Below are 18,018 nucleotides of genomic sequence, written 5' to 3'. Positions count from 1 at the left end.
AGAGTACACCTTCAGACTTGATGTTGAAGAAGGAGTGGGAATCCCTCAAATCCCTGTACACCCCATTGGATATAATGATGCAGAAATATTATTACGGTATAGTTTTCTAGTTGGATTTGAGAATAAGATATTTTACACTAGTACGCCCATTTTCTCTTGTAAAACGAATACGTTTTGTATCAGAATGACTCCTGAAATTGGAAAAACAGACCACATCTTTTTTTTCCGTAAGAGAAGAGCAGTCAGTTTAATGACTAAGAAATAATAAGAAAACATTACTTTGTTTGCTACAAATGAAAGTCTCAAAAGCAAAACTATGTCCAAAGATAAAAATACTGATTTGAGATTTTTCAAGTAGTTAGATTTTCTTAGATCTTCATTTGATATTTGTATTTGACCTGCATTTTAAAAATGTGGTAATGTCTACCACTTACCAGATGTGTGAACTTATACCAGTTACTCAATCTTTCTCTGACTCAGTTTCCTTCTCTGTAAAATGAAGACAGAAATAGTTTCTCCCTGACAGAGTTATTATGAGAAGTAGATGAGATCATGTATATAAAGTATCTATAATATGATATTCAATTAACGTTTGTTATTATTGTATTGTATAACTGTGTTGCTTTTCAAATCACCTAACTTCTATTTTGTTTAATGTATGTACCAATACAATTTGGTAATTGCTTTGTGAGTGGCTACTATGTAATCAGCAGCTTTTCTAGAAATTTCTTCTCTTTAACACAGTCATGAATTTCACATGTTCAGGATTTCTTGGACCTAATGCTTCCCTATGTAAATAAAGTCAAAAGTAGAAAGGCTGATGCTTCCCATTTCCCCTCACTATTTTGGTTGGGCTTTTTTCTCCTTAGCTCTTTCTATTTTCTTGCCCATGCTGTGGGGCTTGCGGGATCTTAGTTCCCCGGCCTGGGACTGAACCCAGGCCCAGGCAGTGAAAGTGCCGAGTCCTAACCACTGGACCGCCAGGGAATTCCTCTCCTTGGCTCTTATCAGTAATATATTAAACATTTTCCTCATTTATCTCAGTTATGGCTCTCTCACTAGAATGTAAGCTCCACAAGGCAAGGAAATTTTACAGTACCTGGCACTTAGTAAATCCTCAATATATACTTGTTAAATGAATGAGTGAAATATCTCATCATCACACTTTATGATTTCTTCTAAGAAATGGTGATGCTCAGCATTTATCTGTCATTTTTGTGTTCTCTTGACAGCTATTTGGGAGGAACTGCTCCACCAGATGAGAGGTGGAAGGGAAGTGTTAAGGTGATTTATAATATCGGGCCTGGCTTCATAGGGCATGATTCTTTCAGGTAATTTTATGTTACTTTGGTATTCTAAAAAAGGTTTACATGTTTAATGGAAAAATGTCAAGATAAATATTCTGCCAGGTATATTTTGCTTATCTTCCTTTTCTCATTTTTCATAATGAATAAGTATTTTATATTGCTTAAGAATTACTTATGGAATGATGTATTAAATTCTTCTTCCAACAGTGATATCACAGCATTTGTTTTGTAAATCTCAAAAATTACATTTGACTTATAGGTTTAACATTTTAGCTTCCCTCTTCACCTAACCTTTTAAAGTTTTTCAGATAACTGTCAAAATGCTATGCATGTGAAGCACTAGGTTAACTTGAGGGAAGGAGTAAAAGAGAAGAGAGAAAGGAGCCAAGCTTTGTTGATCCCTTCCTGTGTGGGTGGGTTAGATGAGTTAACATGGGTAAGCAAGTAACTACTGTAAGGCTCAATACACTTAGCATTTTGGGTATTACTGTTATTAACCCATGAGAGCACTTCGAGGAGTGATCACAGAACCTGTGTTCATTGAGCTTAATTCTACAGAAAAAATAGTTTTCCACTGTATCAAGATAGGCAGGAAATGCCAGAGGCAGAGAACAGCTTATACCGAGTTGCAGAACATCACGACATGATCAGAACTTTACGTACTTTGATTTGCTTGAAATGTAGAGAGGAAGGGAAACTTAACACTGATAAATCAGAGAAAATATAGCTGTTTATATTAAGCTAAAATGATTAAATCAGTCTTGTTTGCTAACAACTTACTTTAACAATGTGAAATTGTATTCTTAGAATGTTTTTTAATTTCTGTAAGAGTTTTTTTAAATTTCTGAACTTTTAAAGTATTAGAAGTTCAATTTTATTTTATGGGGATTTTAGAAATATTTTTATATGCTTATTTATCTCTATCTCTCAATTAGAATGGAGTTCTTTCAATATAAAAGACTTTATTGTCTAATTATTAATACTCTCTAGAGGCACACAATGAAAGATATAGACCTTTCTGATTTATAAACAGAAACATACAAACAGAGAAATCAATAAACATATAGCTTCAGTCACAGTTCAAGAGTAAACTCAGAAAGAGAACATTTACTTGGTTAAGATATCAAAAAACTGTTCACCTTCACCATGGGCACAAAATCCTATATGATTTTAACTCAAAATGGGCAGATACACAAATTTGTTTTTTAAATTGCTAAAAACAAGACTATGTATGTAATTTCTCACCCAAAAGAGATCTTGATAATCTATGGATCCATTTACAGAGATTACCAAATGACAAGGCATGAAATCTTAAATTCTTAAACATTGCTACCACAAATAGGGAATAATTTACCTACTGTAAGCAAACTAGAAACATAAACAAAACACAGAATCAGTAGAAAAAAATTAAGTTAGAGATACAGAGTTTCAGCAAAGTTAAAATTCTACTGCTGCTTGGGATTTACATCTGAGAGCCAAAAGAAGACATGTCTGGTTTTAAGCTGCCCATTCTTGGTTCTTCAAGCAGAGTCCATGTACATCTCAGTGGGACTTCCAAAAATCATAAAGGATTTTTTAAAGTAAAACCATAATTCTCATACAAATATAAACTGAACATGTGTAAAAATTTTATTTAATGCATTAGTTAATAAGGGGACCAGAAAGGAGTTAAAAGTGGTTCGAAGGAGAATTCAAAGATGATACAAAAAATGAGCTCCTTAGGAATGCTGAAATGAGTGTGCTTAATAGCTGAAAAACTGATTTCTTCCACATTGGGGGAAGTAAGTCAATTGAACGTTCACTAGAGAAATTGTGCATTTCAGTGGGCATGAGTTATTTGTATTACTACATTACTACAAGTTAAGTTCTGTCACTACAGAGTTGTAAAATAGTCTAGTCAAAGATAATGATAGGCAGAGGTAACTCTGATGGTTGAGCTAATGTTGTTCTCAGTTTTTCCATACAGGAGTATATTCATTCAATTCACAATTATTTACTGAGCATTTACTATACCCCTGGTACCATTCTGGGTACTGGGGATTCAGCAGTGTACAAAACAGGCAAAAATCCCTGCCCTGTGGAGCCTACATTCTGAAGTTTAGTTTATTTGGAACATGATGAGTTTGAGGTGATAACAGGACAAACAAATACAGTTGACCCTCAAACAACACAGGGGTTAGGGGCACCAGCCCCCCGCCTGTCAAAAATCTGCGTATTACTTTACAGTTAGCCCTCCATATCTGAGGTTTCACATCTGTGTATTCAAACAGCTGCGGATCATGTAGTATTGTAGTGCATATTTAGTGAAAAAAATCCACGTGTAAGGGCACTTATGCAGTTCAAACCCATGCTGTTCAAGGGTCAACTGTAGATAATTCTTTTTATTTCCTTTGTGCATAATCTCTATGTCAAATATTTGTTAAAATACCATTAGATTAGATCAAGAACAAAGACAAGAGCAAAGACCATACTCTTCAGAAACTTAGGAACTATGTACAGAACTTTAAGGAATAGAGGACAACACTTTAGCTGAAACCTGCCTGCTGACCAGAGAAGGGTGTTCTGAATAGACTCAGCAAAGAAAAGGAAATCAGGCTGTTACCAAGTCTAAGCTCTATCGCTCGCTGTACGACCAGCCAATAATTGAGAGATGAGCTGCTGGGGCAAGGAATAACTACTTTATTCGGAAAGCCAACAGACCGAGAAGATGGCGTGACCCAAAGAACCATTTTGCCTGAGTTAGAATTCAGGCTCCTTTCATACTAAAAGGGGAGGGAGTAAAGTCAAACATTTCCTGGTTCCTGTCAGCCTGCAGAGGGGAATGTGTTAAGTTCTTCCTCCCTGCAGTCATTCACTGGTGGGCCTGGTCAGGTTGTTTCCTGTGAGCTTAAAAAAAGGTATTTTAACTTAATGTTCATTACCTGGGAAGCAGGGTTCCCAGAGATGGGCCATTATGTATAATTTAAGCTTATAGGCAACATCCCTTAATGAATAACTTGTAATAGAGTACAAGAAGTACTTCTCTATTACAAGGCAGGGAAGGAAAGGTGCCCATCTGAATCAAACTTCAGTTGCCATCAGGGCAAGTCGTGTAATGGTCACAGACGGGAGGCACTGTGTTTGGAAGGTTCAGATACAGCACAGGGGTTCTATGTGTTTTTATGGCTACACCCCTGGCTGAGGTGCCTTTAGGTCATTGTCACTCAAATTCCTGTCCAGCCAAACTCCCACAGCAAAGAGTCCCAAACTGAGGATCAAATTCCTCTGGAAGTCATTCCTATCGGTGGTGAAGCAGTAGACGCCCCAAAGCCAATCTCCCAAGTTGTCCGGAATTTCAGAATTTCGGGAACTTTATTTGCTGAGCCCACATCATTCACATCAACCCCACTGGAAGCCATAGCAGCACCTCTCTAGATAATTCTTTTAGGTACTTCTGGAGTCAATGATACTAAAAACCAGGAAGATATAAGGATTAAAGATGTAGATGAGCTTCTTTGAGAATCTGAGCAGACAGCCAGTTTATTTTCATGTTTAGATTAAAATAGATTTTTTTCCTCATTCCTCATTGTTACAGTATTCTTTACTTAATTTTCTTCATTTAATGACATACATCAGTGAAGCTGGCTTTCTTACTAATAGATCTTAGGCTCATATACTTAGAAACACATGCTAAAGAGTATTTTTGCTATTAATTTTTATCATTCTAGTAAAAATAAATCTTTTACTTAATGTCTTAAAATGCAAAACAACACCCATTGATTAGTTTTTCCCCAAAGGCACTTTTAGTTGAATACTGCACATGAATTACATATGCACTCAGAAGCACAGTGTACTTTTAGGGGGAGAAAAACCAGAATTTGCACTTAACAATATACAGGATTTGACTTTGTTCTTCCACTCAAAAATGAAGTACTGGGTTTCCCTGGTGGCGCAGTGGTTGAGAGTCTGCCTGCCGATTCAGGGGACACGGGTTCGTGCCCCGGTTCGGGTAGATCCCACATGCCGCGGAATGGCTGGGCCCGTGAGCCATGGCCGCTGAGCCTGCGCGTCCGGAGCCTGTGCTCCGCAGCGGGAAAGGCCACAGCAGTGAGAGGCCCGCGTACCGCAAAAAAAAAAAAAAAAAACGAAAAAAAAAAGATACTTAGTGTACTTACCAATGTACTGTTTGCTACCACTTGACTAAGTTCCGGAAGTGAATTTTTAGCATATACTAAAATGGTGACTTCACCCCCAGTCTGATGCCAGTCATGTCTACACGGAACAACCTTTTTCCCCTGTAATGGAAGAGAAACTTTATGAATTTACAAAGTGCCACATAATTAACCTCTTAAAAAGAGTAATTTGACCCATCTAAATTGAGAACAAAAATACCACACAAAACTGAGCCCTTAATGCTTTTAAGCACAAACAACTTCTAAAGTGCCCATCAAGAAGTTAAACCAATAAAATAAAATACAAAGAATCTTATAGTTTTATGATTTGAGAACACACTTTTGAAGACTGAAGTGAAAAACACATTTGCTTAGCAGGATAAACCAGACAACATCTTAACCTCATGCATAAGAACTTTCCATTTACTTTCTACAAATTGAAATTTGGGAAAAAATAATTGATTAGTTATAACTATCTGTTGTTGTTATTGAATACTTTCCTCTCATAATAACATGCAAAAAAGGGTGAGAATTTGTGGAAGTAATCTTTTGATTACTGTTACGAAAATATTATGACCTATGAGTGACACACTGCTGTACCAATAGCTATCTGAAAGACAAGTTGTGATTCGTTCTGTAGCTGAGGGTAATTTAATGCAGGAAACTGCGAGACACTACTGTTTTAAAAAGTAATATTTATATATTCGTACAATTACACTAACTGAATTTAAATTACTTATATGACTTACATTTTTTTGCCCTCAGCCACCTGGCTTAGACACTCAATACTTGATAACTACATGCATTAAAAAATACCAAAAAATGTGTTTCATCAAGGGTCATACTATGAAAACTTTTGTGCATAAAACAACATTTTATTTTTTCAAACCAAAACTTTCAAACTTTTGAACCTTGGAGAAAATACAGGGAGATTTCACTTTTTACTAATAAAACATTCCTAGAAGTTTTGTGGTAGATAAATTATTATAACTTAATGGATACATTTATAATACGTAAACCCATGTGTTATTAAAAAGCGGAAACTATAAAATATGCAAATGTAGACTAAATGAATTCCTAAAGTAATTTGAACGTAAAGACACACATACTGAAAAGGTTCATTATCTTGAGGTTATTAGTGCCAATACAGCACATAAAACTAATTTAAGATACATTAATAATAGCCAACAAACGTTTATTTAGCAAATAATTGCTTGCCTTCTTACAATTTAATGGGATTTTGGGGGATTATTTACACACACACAAGTCTTTTTAAAATACTGTCAGGGAAGTAGGTACTGATGCTTTCTCTTCTCTTTTGATAAATTTCCTGGTAGCAAGCAGAGGCTTTCAAAACAATCCCAATAAAACAAGTGTGCAATCCTTCCCTTCGGCCACTAAGAGTATTTGTACATCTGTATATGGTTGAATGATGTTAAGTGGCCAAAAGAGAATCAGAAGTCTAAATGATTAATAACATCAAATGACCAGAAAAGTGATTTTTAAAAAACAAAAACTGGGAACAAGGTATGGAATTACAGAAAAATATGCTTCAATTTAGGCTAGCTTAACTATTTCACAAAAACCTACATATTTGCATCAACATACATAATGGCTATTTTGATCAAAGAGCAGTGCTTTGAGAGAGCTTGACTCAGATTAACTTCAGTTTTTAGGCTCATCAAACTTTACTGTGTGACGGAGAGAAAAACTTGTTTTTTTAAATCTAAAGACAGAATAATCTCAAATCTCTTCAAAATGACTCAGATAAATACACTCCAATAAGCTATTTTTATTTATTTTTTTTTTTTTTGTGGTACGCGGGCCTCTCACTGTTATGGCCTCTCCCGTTGCAGAGCACAGGCTCCGGACGCGCAGGCCCAGCGGCCATGGCTCACGGGCCCAGCCGCTCCGCGGCATGTGGGATCTTCCCGGACCGGGGCACGAACTCGTGTCCCCTGCATCGGCAGGCGGACTCTCAACCACTGCGCCACCAGGGAAGTCCCAATAAGCTATTTTTAAAATGCTACTTACAGCATCCTTTTTAGTCCACGTGTGTTTCCCTGTTGTACAGCCCTCTTGGGCTAAGAATGTATTAAAATCAGAAGTTTCTCTTCTACAACAGCTCCAATATTTCATCCTGTAAATTATTATAGAAAAATTTCAGCAATAAAATCTCACAATCTCACAATCAAGTTCAGAAATGTTAAGTGATAAGTGACTTAACCAAAAAAGAAATAAGTGTGTAACTTACAAGTGTCTTACAAGTGTCTAAATTACTAAACAATTAAAACTGCCAGAAGACTATGAGAACCTACTGTACAGCACAGGGAACTCTACTCAGTGCTCTGTGGTGACCTAAACGGGAAGGAAATCCAAAAAAGAGGGGATAGATGTACACGTACAGCTGATTCACTTTGCTGTACAGCAGAAACTGGTACAACATTATAAAGCAACTACACAAAAGTTAAAACAACACCCCCACCCCTCCCCCCCAAAAAACCTTAAAAAACTACCAGAAGACTAAAGTTAAACCCAGAATGCCATTTAGTATAGCAGTTTTGGAGTTCCTGAGTGAAGATGCTTAAAACCATCACAAAATCCAAAATCAGCTTTTCACTGATAGTTTACATTCCAGTTTCCTCATGAAGCTACCATGAAGTGGTATGACCAAAGATTGAAAACGTTCGTATTTTAATAAACCAGCAAAGTGAGAACATGCAAACAACCTAAAAATAACTGTTTACACAACCTGTGATGGTCAAGCCCAAAGTAGGTGAAACCCACTATTATTTACTTGAGAAAAATCTAACACTGGAAGACAAAAATTACAGTAAAACTTTGGGTTTGAGTCCTGAAGGATATGGAAACAGAGTGGAAGATTTCAATACAGTGCTGCGTTTCTATAAACTACAGCATAGTATATTGAGAGGCTCTCAACTGACAGCTGTGGAAAAGTATGGGTTTTCTCAGATGCCACAGTGTTGATGTCTTAGTGTCCCAGGGCCCAAAATTCCAAATGTCCTACAATGCACAGCACAGTCCTTCAAAGAAAAAAAAAACACCCGTTCAGCTCAAACAGAAAGTATCACACTGCAATAGAAGGGAATACGGAAAAAACATGAGGTTTGAATCACAACGGCCACTTCACTGTAATCTTGTTTCGGTTTTCCCATGTGTAAAAGAGAAGACAAAACCCACATTTCTAGGTTATTGTAAAAATTATATGACAATGTAAGTTACATACCTAATATTGCTGCATGGCATTTAATGTTTGAAGGCATATTAACGTTTCCTAACATCTACCATAAAGTTTTAATTAGTCTGGTATACGTTACCCTTCATGGAAAATAGGTACTCCAGAATGATATACACAGACTTCTAGACTCTGTGGATGCTGATATGTCTAAAAGAGAAAAAGAGACAAAAAAATTAGTTTCACATCTCAATGTTACATTTCACATGTATTTGCAAGTACTGGTGACCTCTATGAACTATGAAAATGCCCAAGAGATAACAATTACCTAGAACATTCATAAATTCACCTCAGGCCATCCCAATAAGGAATGAAAAACGATTCCTTTTTGGATACGCTTAAGTTTCAGTTCCCTGTGAAAAAGGCAAATATAAAAGTAGGCAAAAGGATGTATTCAGATACTTTCAGACTTTTGCATATGAGGACACACCCAAACACATTCAGGTATGTTCTATAAATTTACAGAACAATATTAAAACCAAGAGATTAGTACTCTCATCAGAAATACAGTTATAGGATGATTTATGTGCATAGTAAACTCTGTGTGAACATTATGAATTAAAATGGAAAATCTAATAAGCAATTCTGGAAGTCCCAGATGATGATTTCTTTTTCCTACGAAGCGTAAAATGAGCTTCAGACCTATATATATATATCCAGGGTTTGTCTGGAAGATCCGGGCCCCATTGCTGCTGTAGATGAAGGCTCTACAGATGAATTCACAAAACGTTATGTTAATAAAACATAGATGCAGCCAATAGTATATTTTCTGTCTATTTTGGTATTTACAGCAACCACCCTACAGTTAGAGAAAATAGAATTCTGTACATTTACTTTTTGTAAATTCAAATTACGGGGTGTGTGTACCTCCTGAAGATATTCCATAGGCACACAAAACTCAGTATGTTAGATTCTGAACTTACATCACTACTGCCCCCCAAACCTCCTACTCTTCTTCCCATCTTATTTGATGGCACCATATCCACTCAGTCTCTCAAAGCAAAAATTCTGTAAGTCCTCTTCAGTTTCTCTTTACCCTCTACCCACATGTAGTCTATCACAAAATCCTGTCAATCTGACTTAAAAATATCTATCAGTTTAATTTGCTAAACTTCCTCATGATCACTAGCAGATTTTAGGCAATGAAACTATGCTAAAAGATTCTAATTAATTTCTCTGCCTTCAATTTCTGGACTCTACTACCTAATTAAAACATGTATCACTCTCTTGTTTAAAGTCCTTTAATTACATCTACCTCACACCATATACAATAATCAGTTCCAGGTCGTTTGCACATTTAAATGTGCCTCTATATATGAGAAAATACTCATGGTCCTAAAATAAACAGATATCTTAACTAGGGTACAGAAAGCCCTAGTCATAAAGGAAAAGATGAACAAGTTGAATTTCATTAAAATTGAAGAGACTCTGTTTATCAAAAGCCATTATTAAGACAGTGAAAAGGTATATAGCCTTTCGGACAAAGGACTCGTAGCTAAAACATATAAAGAATTCCTAAAATCATTAAGAAAATGTCAATTTAATAGAAAAACAGATGAAAAGACTTTGGGCATGTCACAAAACAGGATATCCAAATGGCCATAAACATACAAAAAGGCAGTCAACATCATTATCAGGAAAGTGCAAACTAAAACCACAATGGGGGGGCTTCCCTGGTGGCGCAGTGGTTGAGAGTCCGCCTGCCGATGCAGAGGACACGGGTTCGTGCCCCAGTCCGGGAAGATCCCACATGCCGCGGAGCGGCTGGGTCCGTGAGCCATGGCCGCTGGACCTGCGCGTCCAGAGCCTGTGCTCCGCAACGGGAGAGCCCACAACAGTGAGAGGCCCGCGTACCGCAAAAAAAAAAAACAACAAAAAACAACCCACAATGGGAACATTCCACATCCACCAGAATGGCTAAAATATAAAAGACTGATATTACAAAGTGTTACCAAGGTGTAGAACGAAAGGAACCAGCCTAATATATTGCCGGTAAGAGCGTAAATACAACCACTTTGTAAAACTATGCGCGAGTATGTTAAAGCTAAACATACATACACACACAAACACACATACACACACACACACTCTGAACCAGCAACACCATTTCTAGTCATATACTTAAAAAAAATGTGTACGTGTATCCTAAAAGTCATGCACAAAAATGTTCACAGTAACATTAATCAAAAATCTTTTTAGGACAGTAGAAAGGATAAATTGATTGGTACTTTCAAACAATGGCATGTTTTAAAGCAATGAAAATGAACAAATTACAGCTACATGAAACCAAGATAACCAACATTTTATTAAGCAAAGGAGGACAGACACGAGTACATGTTCCATGATTCTATTTACAGTAAGTTCAGAAGTAGGCAAAACTAATCTATGTTGATAGACAAAAGTGGTTACCTTTGGGAGAGGAAATAATGAATGAGAGGAAGCATAAGGAGGGCTCTGCTTTGTGAAAATCCCTTATGCTTATATAGAATTAACATATTTATATATATTTAATGTTATATTTCAATGAAAAAACTTAAAAAAAAATTTCTTCAATGGCCAGCATGACCTAAAGTAGGGTTTTGAGCAGTATAAAAGCCTTTCAGGATCTAGACCCTACTTATCTCTTTTAATCTCAACTTTACATCAGCAAATTTTGTACCATTGTTATTGCCTATTTTTTGTTTTCTGTATATTACTGCTATCACCTCTGCTTGGGATATCCTTTCCCTTTTTGTCCATTTATAGAACTGCCATTCACTTCTCAAAGTTCATCTGGGGTACCTTTGCTCTGATCTTCCTCCATTACCCTACCACTTGCACGATATCTCCCTCACCCCAAGAATTAATCGTTCTCTTTTATCTACTACTTCTACCTTATACACATGTGAATGCATTCATATTTCCATCTCTAAATGAGCAAGGTGACGTCAAATTTAACAAGAAGGAAGACTGCAAACCTGCCCCCAACCCTAACTCCATTTTCTCCTTCTCAGTTAATGGTGCACAAATCACCTAGATCAGGGGTCCCCAATCCCCAGGACTCGGACTGGTAGCAGCCCGCGGCCTGTTAGGAGCCGGGCCGCACAGCAGCAAGTGAGCGGAGCTTCATGTGCCGCTCCCCATCGCTCATGTTACTGCTTGAACCATCCCCCCCTGCCTCCACTCCGGTCCGTGGAAAAATTGTCTTCCACGAAACCAGTCCCGGGTGCCAAAAAGGTTGGGAACCGCTGACCTAGATGCTTCACTTCCAGTTTATTAGCAAGTCCTGCTAATACTTCCAAATATCATCCGTTCCACACGTGTTTGTCATGTGCCAGGCATTGTTCTAAGCACTCAAGACACAGCAAAGAGAAAACAAATAACATTCTTTCCTTTTAAACCTTAGTTCAAAAGGGGAAGGGAAGGGAAAGTTAGATGGGATAGAGCATAAGCAAAATAAATATGTAAAACAAGTAGTGTGTAATAAGGTGGTAAGTGCTGTGGAGAAAAAAGGAGAGTATGGAATGTTGGAGGGTGTGTAATATTATATAGAGTAGGCAGAAAGAAGCCTCACTGAGATGTCTGAATACATCCTACATTTAACCACTTCTCAAAAACATATCCTAATGCCTGGTCTCCAGAGTAGCACCCTAGCTGGTTTTCCTTCCCGATTCCACTCCTGCCCCATTAAATTTGCCACTTATCAGCCAAAGACATCTTTTTCAAAGCCCCTCCTTAAACAGACAATGGCTTCCTATTACACTTAGAATAAAGCCCAAACCCCTCACTGTAGCTTATAAGGACAGACCTCCATAATCTTGCCTGCCTCTCATACTCCCTACTTCCGCACGCTTATCAAGCCCCCACTGACCTTTCTCATGATTTCTCAAGTAGCCAAGCTCTAATGCCTCTACACATACTACTCCCACATCTACTCCACGGTTTACATAACTCATCTGCTACATTATTCAGAATTCTGATTTAGTGTCACCATATCAGAAAGGACTTCCCTGACAAGTGCACTTAAATACTTTTACTCTATCTCCTTGTCTGCTTAATTTTCTTCAAGTCTACCTAAATTCACAGCATTTAAAAACTTGTTATCCTTCTCCCAAAATTAGAATATCAGCTCCGTAAGAACAGAGATTTTTGCTTTATTTAATGCTATATTCCCAGCCCCTAAAACAATGTCTGGCACATAGTAAGTGTTCAGTAAATGCTGACTGAATTAGAACTATTTATTCCCATGATCTATTAGACACGGTGCTCCTTAGAGACAGTCTCTTACCCATGTTAATAGCCCTGCTCCATGGAATAGTGCCCAACACATAAAAGACACCCAAGTGTTTGTCTAATTAAGTCAATTACTCTCTTTTCTCAAAATTAAAAATTTACTTCCATGACACAAACAAATTTTACAGTATATACCTTTGAACACCCTCCATTTTTACATGAGGTTCCAATCTTAATTTCATCACTGTCTTCTTCTACAACAAAGAAAAAAACTGAAATAGAAACATTAAAATAGAAGTTTACTGTAGTGCTATTCTTAAAAAGTAAACTATTCCATAACACAAGTATTTAATAAAATAATCTAAATACAAAAAAACCTGATTTTTAAAATGATTTTAGATAACTAAGTTTTCTGTGTGACCTTTCATGTAATACACTTAAAAGCTAATAAGAAACCAACTATCATGAGTAAGTCTTGCCTATATCCCCAAACTGATATATGACATGACACATTTCTATTCTACAATGCAAGACTATATCCAATAACTTAACCTTATGTAAAAGAGAAATCATGAAAGGGTTACTTTTTTCCCCAGATACCAGGTGTAGGTCAGAGAATACTGAATATATTTTATATCATGCACAATGGAACATTTACAACTATCAAAAAATTTTAACTCACTGTTAAAAAGTAATGAGTAATAGAAGAAAAAAATTTTAATTAATAGGTTCTCATTTTTTTTAAAGACAAAATGGAATAATCCATATATTCATTTTGTGGTTTTACCAGCATTCAGTAAACAAAAATCAAAAATAAGTTCTTTACTACAATGTACTCCTTTTTTTTTTTAATTGGGGTATAATTGCTTTACAATATTGTGTTAGTTTCCGTTGTACAATGAAGAGAACCAGCTGTATGTATACATATATCCCCTCCTTCTTGGACCTCCCTCCCGCCCCCCTCAATCCCATCTATCTAGGTCACCACAGAGCACCAAGCTGAGCTCCCTACGCTATACAGCAGGTTCCCACTAGCTATCTGTTTTACACATGGCAGTGAACATATGTCAATCCCAATCTCCCAATTCATCCCCCATCTCCGTCTGAGCCTACATGTCCATTCCCTACGTCTGTGTCTCTATTCCCACCCTGCAAATAGGTTCATCTGTACCATTTTTCTAGATTCCAAGTATACACGTTAATATACGATATTTGTTTTTCTCTTTCTGACTTACTTCACTCTGTATGACAGTCTCTAGGTCCATCCACATCTCTACAAATATACTACAATATACAATGTACTACTTTTTCGCATTTATATACAGTAAACTACACTGCTCCTATCTCTTTTAGATAATTGGTTAATTGAACAGAAAAAATTACAAAATACAAAACAAAATCTTACCTTTCTTACTTTCTTCATTCCCCGATGATAGCTTAAGTTTATCAAGTGCTTGTTTTAGGGAGGCAGATATTTTTAATTCCAAATTTGTCATTGGTTCATCCGGGCTGGAGAATTTGGAAACTTTATTACCATTACTGATGTACCAAAATATTTCTTTGTACTAAAAATATACTTAAGACTCTACTTATGATACGCCAAATGCCTTGTCAATCAAGGTTTTCTCTTTAAAAAGTATTTTACAATAACTGCTATTAATACAGCTACATTTCTAAGTCTTAGCAGAAAAAGTTCTGATATTAAATATCAAATAATCATGCTATTGTCAACACATTAAATTATTAATCAGTAGGGCTAATGGGAAGGAAGTAAAGAGTAAGAGTACAAATTTGTTAAGATGAGCAACTCCAAGGAAGGGACTGAGAAGTACCTTTACATTCCATGCCTAAGCAAAACGCTGAGCATGTAATAGGCAATAAACAGGTACTAAGTGAATCCATATCCCTACTGGTAGAGATAGTTCACTTTATGTGGACACTAGTATATGCATCTATAAATTCAGATACGGTTATATCACAAGGCAGTTTTAGTAGGGTTAAAAAAACAGTAGCAACAATGTCCCCTAACATTTCACAATGGTTTAGTGTTATATGTACAATCTGGTTAAGGCACTCAATAAGTATTAAGAATATTAATAAATGTAACAATAAAACTGAAAATCCTAGGTTATTCATGCTACATCCTTAATAAAAAAGCTACTGATATAGGAGGCACTAACAAAGTACACAAAAACCTATATCCTCTGTCTCTACAGTTAAAGTTAAAATTTTCAATCTTTTAAAGTTGGAAGGTGGTTATATGAACATATATATTTGTAAAACTCTTTTCACTATTCACTGAACATCTGTGCATTTTATTGTATATAAATTATAAATCACAAAAATTGATTTCAATAAAAACATAGGTGTATAGGTAAATGAGAATATTTCTTAATGATTCCTCTAAATTCCACTCTTTTCAACTAATTAATTCTCATTCTCCTAAACTAGGAGAATCTTTGCAGACAAGTTTCTTTGCTTTGAAGTTTTGAGAAATAGAATATTTAGCTTTTCAATCACATGATAGAATGGGTTTGTAAAAGGACACGTTTTAAGAAAAAATATAGAGGGTTTCGGTTAAATTTTATTACTAAAATGAAGCGTGTTTATCTTTTTGAGAATTGTATACAGAAGTATAGGAAATAAGAAGCTCAAAGTAATCTTTTAAACCCTTCTTTCCTTTCCTACACCATATCACCCTCCAGAGGTAAGTATTGTAAACATTTTAGTATTAATCCTTCCAGACATTTTTCGATGCATATACACAATACCTTTAAAAATACAAAATGATACCACGCTATGCATTTCTTTGTTTTTTTATTTTAAGAAAGCTTTCAATTGATGTGTACATACTTACAGAAAAGTACACAAATCATAATCGTACAGCTTCATGAATTTTTAGGAGGGACAAACAATGATAATTCAGCATCAGGATCAAGAAACAGAACTTTACCAGGAACTCCAGATGCCCTCCTCAATCCCCTTTACATCACTACTCCTCACATTGAATAATATCCACTATTCTGTCCTGAATTCTAACACCAACGTTTAGTTTTGCAGTTTCTATAAACAGAATTATATAGTATATTTACTTTTGTGTTCGGCATCTTTCGCTCAGAATTACATTTGTGAGATACTTTCAGTGGTGTACTAGTAAATCAGCTCTGGCAAGGGAGGGGAAAGCCCTGATTTGTGGCATCTCAATTTCCATGATGCAAATACTCCCACAGTGGTAGAGTTAAAGCTAACAACGTGATGTATCTGAGTTGGAAGGAGATGCCCGTAATTGCCTTGTTTGGGGTTGCATTGGGTCTTTGTTGCTGCGCATGGGCTTTTCTCTAGTTGCAGCGAGCGGGGGTTACTCTTCGTTGCGCTGCGTGGGCTTCTCATTGCAATAGCTTCTCTTGTTGCAGAGCACAGGCTCTAGGCACATGAGTTTCAGTATTTTCAGGGCACGGTCTCAGTAGTTGTGGCTCGCAGGCCCTAGAGCACGCAGGCTTCAGTGGTTGTGGTGCACGGGCTTAGTTGCTCTGCGGCATGTGGGATCTTCCTGGACCAGGGATCGAACCCGTGTCCCCTGCATTGGCAGGTGGACTCTTCACTGCTGCGCCACCAGAGAAGACCCCCATAATTGCCTCTTGTAAGCTGGTAGGAGCAGGCTCCAGCATACTACTGGGCCAGATTTTTTCCGTGTACCAATCATTCACTCATTCTCTGGCCTATGAACTAACCAACTGTACAAATATGCCACCATCTATTTGTCCATTTTCCTCTTGATAGACATCTAGATCATCTCCAGTTCTTAGCTGTTAGAAACTGTGCTTCTACGAACATTTGACGATTATATGTATTTATTTCTGTGGGTATATATCTAGAAGTCACTCATACCAGCAGTGTATGTGAAATTCTAATTCCTCCATATGCTTGCCAACTAAATTGTATTTCCCTGACAGCTAATAAAATAGAACAGCTTCTCCTAAGTTTGTTGCCCCACTTGTGTTCTCTGAAGTGACTGTTCAAGTATTTTGTCCAATTTTCTGTTGGGTATACTAACTTTTTCTTTTGGTGTTTTTGGAGGAATTTTTTTGTACTTGTGCCTATAATTTTATAATATGTATATTTTACTCAATAATGCAGACTTTCATGTTAGTACATAAATTTTTTCCTTTATTGTTTTTAGTAGCCTTATAATATTTTAAAGAATAGATGTGAAAAATAGATTTTTTCATTCTTAAGCATACTAAAAATTTCTATGTGTATCTGATTCATGTGAGAGTTTAATATATTGGATCAAAGCTGAAATCTGTCCTGGAAAGTAGCACCAGGAATTTTGTTATGAATAAACATTTAAAAGGAAAAGTGGCCCTTAAAGAACTTGAAAGATGAAAAGATATTCTCCAGTCTGATGAAATAGAAAGGGCCATTTTATTCCACACACAGCAGAATAATCACAGAATGCTGGTGATTCTAGTTTTGTAAGAAGCAAGGTGAGTGTGATTTGGATAGGATAAAGTAAAAATTGTTGAGATTTGTTTGGAATATAAAAGGAAGAGCTCAGCCAGAAGCCCATTAGGAATAACTATTGGCAAAGGTCACAGTTTTGAAGGTCTGTAGTGGGAATTCTGAGAAAAAATACATTATTAAGACGTAGACTAAAGAGAATTAAATTAGCAAGTGTCTCAAGAAATATCTTCCTCAGAGTTCTTGAGAACATATGGAGAATGGTAAACTGAAGATTCAATTAAATGAAATTTTATTGGGAGAGGGGAGGAGTGTCGATTGGTGGGATGTTTCATTGTTTAAGCTAGAAACTAAAAACTCTGTTTTTTGGGATTTTGGTTTTGTTTGTTTTCTAAATAATTCGAAGTCTTTTACACTATTGTTGGGAGTGCAAAATGGTGCAGCCACAATGGAAAACAGCATGAAGGATCCTCAAAAATTTAAAAAGAACTACCTTATGATCCAGCCATCCCACTTCTGGATATTTATCCAGAAGGATTGAAAGCAGGACTCGAAGAGATGTTAGTACTTCCATATTAATTGCAGCCATATTCACATAAGATAAGATGTAGAAGCAACCTAAATGTCCATC

At 36.5% G+C, this 18,018-nt stretch overlaps 1 long non-coding RNA gene and 1 pseudogene across 1 annotated transcript in view; one reads left to right on the top strand and one right to left on the bottom strand.

The window, feature by feature from the left end:
- The first annotated feature begins 10 nt into the window (after positions 1 to 10).
- LOC149748773 (uncharacterized) overlaps positions 11 to 18,018 on the top strand; it is a 34,962-nt gene continuing 16,954 nt past the window's right edge. Inside the window, exons 1-2 of the long non-coding RNA XR_016393900.1 lie at positions 11 to 96; positions 1,233 to 1,331. This is a non-coding gene — a long non-coding RNA (uncharacterized LOC149748773). The remainder of the gene's footprint in view (positions 97 to 1,232; positions 1,332 to 18,018) is intronic.
- LOC149748774 (mitochondrial import receptor subunit TOM6 homolog pseudogene) lies at positions 3,829 to 4,868 on the bottom strand (annotated as a pseudogene).

This window comes from Delphinapterus leucas, chromosome 7 (assembly GCF_059928025.1).
Source record: "Delphinapterus leucas isolate spDelLeu-1000000601 "Yukka" chromosome 7, BTC_Dleu_Yukka2, whole genome shotgun sequence".
NCBI lineage: Eukaryota > Metazoa > Chordata > Mammalia > Artiodactyla > Monodontidae > Delphinapterus > Delphinapterus leucas.
Note: the sequence above shows the minus strand (reverse complement) of the source record. Positions and strands in the feature narration are given on the sequence as shown.